The sequence below is a fragment of the Phyllopteryx taeniolatus genome, chromosome 4 (assembly GCF_024500385.1).
Source record: "Phyllopteryx taeniolatus isolate TA_2022b chromosome 4, UOR_Ptae_1.2, whole genome shotgun sequence".
NCBI classification, from domain to species: domain Eukaryota; kingdom Metazoa; phylum Chordata; class Actinopteri; order Syngnathiformes; family Syngnathidae; genus Phyllopteryx; species Phyllopteryx taeniolatus.
This window is the reverse complement of record NC_084505.1, coordinates 5,960,117-5,967,950: the sequence shown is the minus strand read 5'-3', so window position 1 is coordinate 5,967,950 and position 7,834 is coordinate 5,960,117. Positions and strand designations below refer to the sequence as shown.

The window sequence follows — 7,834 nt, the reverse complement described above, 5'->3', positions numbered from 1 at the left end:
TACAAATACCTTAGCTATGCACAGTTCAGTTATATTTAACTTTAACTTTCCAATTACAAAGTTTGTTTTTAAACATGTATTACGGTTATAATGTTATTTAAATTTTACGTTGAATGCATTTTTATTGAATCATTATTTAGGTACAGTTTTCATTTTCGTATATTTAAGCACCATGTAAATGTTCAAACTGTGCATAATGTTACAGTGGCTAACCAGAATATTAAATCTACTGTTGAGGAAAAAAAGTTGTGCCTTGTATTTGATGAACACTGACTGTGGTCCTACTACTATTGTATTTTACTGTTGGTCACTATGGTAGTACTTGAAGAATATTTATGTCGGTGGTACTTAGTATAACAAGTTTGAGAACTACTGCTATAGAGCATTCATTTTACCTGTCAAAGCGACTGAATGGAGTAAGCCCCCTCGAAAAACAACAACTGAATGAAATAGGGTGCAGTGAAAGCAGGAATTGTTACTTCATCGAAGAAGTCATGAAAGCCCAAATCATGACATTACCTTCTCTGAATTTCAAAGTCGAGCTTGTATGTTTGAGCTCATGAGCAAATCAGTTCTTACCCAAAGCTTTTTGCCTTTCAATCACAGTAGTAAAGGTTACTCCTGTATTTCTCTCTCTCTCGCTTTTTTTTTTTTTTTTTTTCTAAACCTGAATGAAGGATCTGTATACCTTTTTATACCGGCACAATTTTTCTGTGCAACAGGGGAGTTTGATATACTCCATCTGTGGTTATTTTTCTCTTGATGAATATTTATTGGAAAATGCTGTCTGACGGAATAAGGTTTGAAAGGGGACAGACAGAGAGAAAAGAGAGAACTGAATGAAACCGTACATGACTACCAAAATGTTGCATGGGAATCGTGTTCTACAGTATCTTTATTGTGATGACTGGGAAAGTAGTGTTTCACCCTCTGAGGAAGCGATGCAATGAGAAGGAAATTGGACAGGATGGGACAGGAAAGGGCAGGGATAGTGAGTCAGGCAGTGCTATTAGTGGTGAGAGTGGCTTTACAGTTCCTAAACACCTGTACAAATTGAGTGCAAGTGAGAGGACAGTCCATGCAGGAAGTTCACAAAGTCATAATGGTAGTTTATTGTGATTAGGGAGTGGCTGCACACCAAGCAAACAAATCCCCTGGGTGTGTGTTTACGAAGACATGCGAGTGAATCAACACTGTCTCACGTGCATGTGAGTCATCAGAATTGTGCTGGAGGTGCTGGGCTGGCACAACAAAGAAGGGTGGATTCAACCTCATCCATTCTCCACAGAAGGGTGGGCAGACAGGAGAACACCCATGCCAGCCCCAATGAAGCATCGCCCAGGAGTAGGACGCAGGGACCCCACCGCTGCCACCATCCCAGCCACGCAAGAGGCCTTCACCCACCAACGGGACCAACCACAGGATCCGGCCAGCGTCCCTGCCGGAGAGCAACTCCCTGCAGGCTGTGAGTTGATGACCCACACCTGGTAGAGAAGAAGACAGGTGGAGACGACTTACAGGAGGAACAAAGATGGGGGCCATGGCAAACCGACCCCACACAAGCCCCCCCGCGACCACCTCCGCAGCAAGCTGGCCAAAAGAGGGCCCGGCCCCGGGAGTCTTGCCATGAGCCTAGCGCAGTGGCGGTTCTGGGGTTGGGGTCGGGGGCAGTGTCCCCTTAACTCCGTAGCCCCCCTCCATACAGTTACTACACAGTGCTGTAGTTAGACAGCAGCATCAGCAACTCATGTGCACGAATTACACACTACACTTAGTATAACAACACAACAAAAATGAAAAACGTGAGTAAAACCCTGACAACTATAATTACGGGGAAACACCACAAAAGGTTTAACATTACGATTGACAATTACGATTGACAGGTAATTATCGCATGTACAACATGTTGCTAAGCAAGCGCTTCTCACGGCGCTACAGTAAGTACTGTAAATGTTAAAATTGTGATATTGCACCGACGTAAAAGGCAGAACTACTGTGTGCCTCAATTCTATATTCTAGTGGGATCTTTCGTGCACTTTGTTGAAAATCCCAGCACAAATTTACCATCAATCTGTCACAAAGCAATTAGAACCAAGAAACAATCACTATGAACTATAAAGGAAACACGTCTGCACTGTAAAACTTCTTATTGTAAAAATTACATTGTACTGGCAGCAGTGAGCCTGCAAAATATTGTAAATTAATCCATCACAACACTGTAAATTAATCTCCAGTAAAATACTGTATTTTGTAAGATTACTGATTACAGCAACATAGTGGAGAAATTTAGACTACTTTACATGATCACGGCTGCCATTAATATACTGTAATTTTTTTTTACAATAATGAATGAATAGGCGGTACGGTGGACGACTGATTAGCACATCTGCCTCACAGTTCTGACGACCGGGGTTCAAATCCCGCCCCTGCCTGTGTGGAGTTTCCATGTTCTCCCCGTGTCTGCGTTGGTTTTCTCCGGGCACTCCGGTTTCCTCCCACATCCCAAATACATGCAGGGTAGGTTAATTGAAGACTCTAAATTGCCCGTAGGTGTGAATGTGAGTGCCAATGGTTGTTTGTTTATATGTGCCCTGCGATTGGCTGGCGATCAGGTCAGGGTGTACCCCACCTCTCGCCTGAAGATAGCTGGGATAGGCTCCAGCACGCCCGCAACCCTCGTGAGGCGAAGCGGAACGGAAGATGAATGAATGAATGAATGAATATTTACAGTTTGTTGACTGTATTTTTTATCTTCAATGTTTATTTTTATCACATTGTTATTATCATTGCTGATAATAATTGTATTTTTATAACATATTATTATTGTTATGGTAATCACCACCACCACCATCATCATCATCAATAATAAACACAAAAGAAAGAAGGTTCCTTTTCAACCTTTTTTTCATTGAAAGTCTAACATTGTTAGACAAGCTTAACACTAGTGACTTTAACAACTGTAAACTGGAAAAAAAAACAAGAACCACAACGTATGTGTTTGTGTCTGTGCGTAAAATCACACAAAGTCCCACTTGAAATCACCAAGCTTCTTTATTATTCTTGGGATTTAGATCAAGATCAGACCACATTATCCTCAGGGTTCATTTACTTTTTGCTCCCACTGTATATTGTACAGGCGGCACGGTGGCCGACTGGTTAGAGCGTCAGCCTCACAGTTCTGAGGACCCGGGTTCAATCCCCGGCCCCGCCTGTGTGGAGTTTGCATGTTCTCCCCATGCCTGCGTGGGTTTTCTCCGGGCACTCCGGTTTCCTCCCACATCCCAAAAACATGCATTAATTGGAGACTCTAAATTGCCCGTAGGTATGAATATGAGTGCAGATGGTTGTTTGTATGTATGTGCCCTGCGATTGGCTGGCAACCAGTTCAGGGTGTACCCCGCCTCCTGCCCGATGACAGGCTCCAGCACGCCCGCGACCCTAGTGAGGAGAAGCGGCTCAGAAAATGGATGGATGGATGTATATTGTACAATGAAAAAAAATACGGGAAAAAATAAAACATAGATGTGAAAACCAGAACAAATTTCTCTTTTCCCCTCATATTTATTGTTTTGGCATTTTGTAATTGCTTCAGTAGAAAATAAACTGCTCAGTTAAACACAGAGGTATACAAAAGTGTAACTGTGTTTAAATGTACTGTGGCATTGAGCAGGTTAATCATCCTGCCAGATTAAAGTTAAAAATTTATTTTTAATCTTACTTTTCTTCTTTTATTTTGCTGTTTTACTCTGCTGTGTGCAGCTCGGTTGGTATTGCAAATGATAATCTGTTTTCAATCAATCTGTATAAAGATTACAAAATTTTTTTTTTTTATATGCCCAGTTATACAGCCACTCAGGGATAAAAAAAAAATAAATAAAATAAAGCAGTACTAAAAAGACATTTTGAAGGTGATATACCCCCGGTACATTGCAGGACCTGCAATGTGACTATTGTGCACATGTGCATGGCGATGGTCACTCGAGAAATTACAGTGTATGTGGAATAATTCTTACCTATGGCTGAATTCCAGCATGCAAGTTGCACCGAGCTGATACTGAGGTTAAAGTTGTAGTAGGAGAACAGCACAGCCAGGCCATTCACAAAACAAGTTAACTCACACGACACACTCATTCTCTGTGCTGGCTTGTGTCGCCTCTTGGCTGGGTGGGGTGTTGTCCTGTTATGACAAAATATAGTCAATCCTCTTTTAATATATTATTCCATAGTTTTTTCAGATTTTGTTTCTTCTTACTTCAACAGTTCTTCGTTCTTATGTGACCTTTTCAAATGTACCTAGTGACATTGTTTCTTCCCTTGTGTCATCCTGTCTCGGTGGTTGTACGAACCTCCCTTTTCTCTCAAGGACAAGATAAAATGTGAATAGGTCTTTCTTTCTTGTTCCCTCATCTCCCTCCAATTTTAGTTTAACTGTGTGTTGCTCTTCCGTGCTCTTCAGAGACGGGCAGAGACGCAAACTGTAACCTCTCTGGACTCTCGCTCGCTTGCAAAGATATTATTCAAATTACAAAAGACAAGATTGTTTCCTGATTTAATTTCCCTCCAAAAAACCTGGTGTCAGAAGTGGGATCCTAGGATTGATTGCCGATCCAGGGGACCCCGGGAGTGATGGATCATCCAGGACCAACGCACGGGTCCTGCCTCCACCCAAATAATTAAGGATGGGGGGCGTTCAGAGGGTCTGGATGTTGGCTATCACTTCAGCATCCAAACGGCCCCATTGTCCTCCAAACAAAGAATTACGGTAAATAAAATTTTAATTCCTTGAAAACTGGACCATTTCATTTGGTGTACTGCATTTTAAACAATATTGTCTTTGTATTAAGTAGTATTGGTAATTGTGCTCCCCAGATTCCATTGGTAAGGTTCAAATCCTTAAAGTTAAAGGTTAAAGTCCAGGTTAAAGTAAAGCTTTCTATCAAAAACTACCTGTAGGCAAGTTACTGATAACTGTGTATTGCCTGTGGTCTAATCTGTCCGAGTTGGCCAAGGGGAGGATGTCAGGTTATGGTCATGAGCTGGGTGGGTTCCACAGTGGCCTCCAGAAATCAATCACTCTTTTAGAAAAGTGTTAAATAAATTGTACAAAGTTATCATTTATTTGCTGGCTTGCATTGGTATTGTGGATGATTTTGATGGTTGCTTGCTGACCGTGGGGGAGAGGAAGATGTCTCGCCCTCAAGAAAATGACTCAGCAGGAATCAACAGGAAAGGGCACCTTGACCAAGGACACATAGCCAGGTGTTAATCTCATATCTTCACCTTGACTCCCTCCCCTTAGTATGATATGTCTTGTAATTTAGATACCTCCCTATTTGAAATAAATACAGGAGCAACGGGGGAGATTGTTTAGAGCGTGATAGGAGAATGTAACTGAACAATCTCCCACATGTTCTCCTCATGAGCAAAAAGAAACAAGCGTCTTCATTCATTTGTGTCTATTCTTATTGGTGTTGGGCGAGATAGATCCAACAAAAAGATCTAGAAGAATGCAATCTGGAAGAAGACCAACAACACTACCGTCTCCTGTGACCCACAGCACGGCCCTTCACACACAGCGCTTCTGCGGTCCCCTCCTCTCCGGTTCATCTAAGATGGACTGATGCAAAGTGGAAAAGTGTTCTGTGGTCCGACAATTCCATATTTCAAATTGTTTTTGGAAATTGTGGACTTCGTGTCCTCCGGGCCAAAGAGGAAAAGAACATCCAGACTGTTATAGACGCAAAGTTCAAAAGCCAGCATCTGTGCTGTAATGGGGCTGTGTTAGTGCCAATCGCATGGGTAACTTACACATCTGTGAAGGCACCATTAATGCTGAAAGGTACATACAGGTTTTGGAGAAACATTTGCTGCCATCCAAGCAACGTCTTTTTCATGGACGCCCCTTCTTATTTCAGCAAGACAATGCCAAACCACATTCTGCATGTGTTACAACAGCGTGGCTTTGTAGTAAAAGAGTGCGGGTACTCGACTGGCCTGCCTGCAGTCCAGCCCTGTCTCCCATTGAAAATGTGTGGCGCATTATGAAGTGTAAAATATGACAACAGAGACCCCGGACTGTTGAACAGCTGAAGCTGTACATCAAGCAAGAATGGGAAAGAATTCCATCTACAAAGCTTCAACAACTAGTGTCCTCAGTTCCCAAACGTTTATTGAATGTTGTTAAAAGAAAAGGTGATGTAACACAGTGGTCAACATGACCCTGTCCCAGCTTTTTTGGAACGTGTTGCAGCCATAAAACTCTAAGTTAATGATTATTTGCTAAAAACAATAAAGTTTTTCAGTTTGAACATTAAATATATATATTAAATAATCTTTGTAGTGTATTCAATTAAATATAGGTTGAACATGATTTGCAAATCATTGTATTCTGTTTTTATTTATGTTTAACACAATGTTCCAACTTCATTGGAATTGGGGTTGTAATATTTCAAGGTTTCGAGAAACTTTCTCGCTAATTGAAATTTGGTCTGGGAAATTCTGAAGGTTATTGTGCATGCGAGACAGTGTCAATTCACTTGCATGTGTCCGCAGATAATCACCTCTGGATACTGGGCTGGTCAACCCCAGTGCAACAGTTGCACTGTAAGGCTATTCACAATTTTTCTGTGTATTGATTTTGATGGCACCTTTCATGCTGTGTGGAAGATACAGTAGTAGCTGTCGCTGGCCATATTTTATTCTCATAGAAAATCACATACAATTGTTACCTGCCACAATCAAATGTGGGGTGTCGAGCAAGATGACCAATTGCACAGTATTGCTATTGTGAGCCGTTTGGCTGCAATTGGAACTTTTAAAAAAGGACATATAATACTGTATATGGACTCATAATAGGAATGTTGAATGATTATGACGTGCCGCAACACGTCTTTACCACAGAAACGGAAAAAATATTTTCTCACTAGTTTAGGTAGCTCATGTATGTCACTTAACTTAAAATCCATCCATCCATTCTCAATACCACTTCTCTTGTTCAAGGGTCACATGGCACTGGAGCCGATCCCAGCTGACTCTGGGCGAAAGGCAGACTACACCCTGAACTGGTCACCAGTCAGTCACAGGGCACAGATAGACATGAACAACCATTCACACTCACATTCACACTGTCACTGCATGGGAACTGAACCCACGCTGCCCCCACCAAAGTCAGGCAAATGTACAGCGACACCATCAGTGACTTACGACTTAAAATGTGTTTATAATTGTAAAAGTATTGTAACACCCCAAGACGTTTATCATAGGGTAACAAACACAGCGCAAAAAAAGTAACAAATAATTACTTCGATAGCACCTCGAGTCTGCCTCTCTCTTTCCGGAACCACACGCGTTCGTCAAAGACGCAGCAGTAACGTAACATAATGGCTACCAATACTACACGCCGAGACGTTAGTCTGTTTATTTCATGTTTATTGTCAGGCGAAAAACACGATGCCAAAAAATAACAAAAACAACTTTCAGATAGCATCAAACATCTCTCTCGCTTTTCACAGACATTCGACAGGCTTTGTTAAGCCCCGAAATAACACAAAATATAACACAAAAATGTAATTTCCATCCAATATTAGGTAGAAAAATGTGACTTTCACTATTCAGGTGGCAGACGTTGAGTTGAAGTTGTCCAACTTGCTGGCTGACAGGAATTGTTTTCTTTGCGGGGAAGAAAACAATGGCAGATATCGGTACACGTCTTCTCTGTCCTCCTACCCATGATGCAATGTGGTTTACACTAAAAATGAAGGGTTACAGTAGTACAGCTATATTTTTTGTTTTTGATCCCATGGTGCATTGCGTTTTATAGTAACATATGCTTCTA

The 7,834-nt window shown here is 41.6% G+C and overlaps 1 protein-coding gene and 1 long non-coding RNA gene across 2 annotated transcripts in view; one reads left to right on the top strand and one right to left on the bottom strand.

Moving 5' to 3' along the window:
• Positions 1-781: 781 nt before the first annotated feature.
• LOC133477425 (uncharacterized) lies at positions 782-4,562 on the bottom strand. The gene is made up of 3 exons (XR_009788358.1): positions 4,253-4,562; positions 4,014-4,177; positions 782-1,484 (listed from the first exon to the last, which is right to left on the bottom strand). It is a non-coding gene; the product is annotated as an uncharacterized LOC133477425 (long non-coding RNA).
• The window catches only part of LOC133477420 (collagen alpha-1(XVII) chain-like), a 35,673-nt gene continuing 32,400 nt past the window's right edge, over positions 4,562-7,834 (top strand). The window contains exon 1 of the mRNA XM_061772133.1: positions 4,562-4,762. The gene's annotated coding sequence lies outside the window, so the exon portion shown is untranslated. The remainder of the gene's footprint in view (positions 4,763-7,834) is intronic.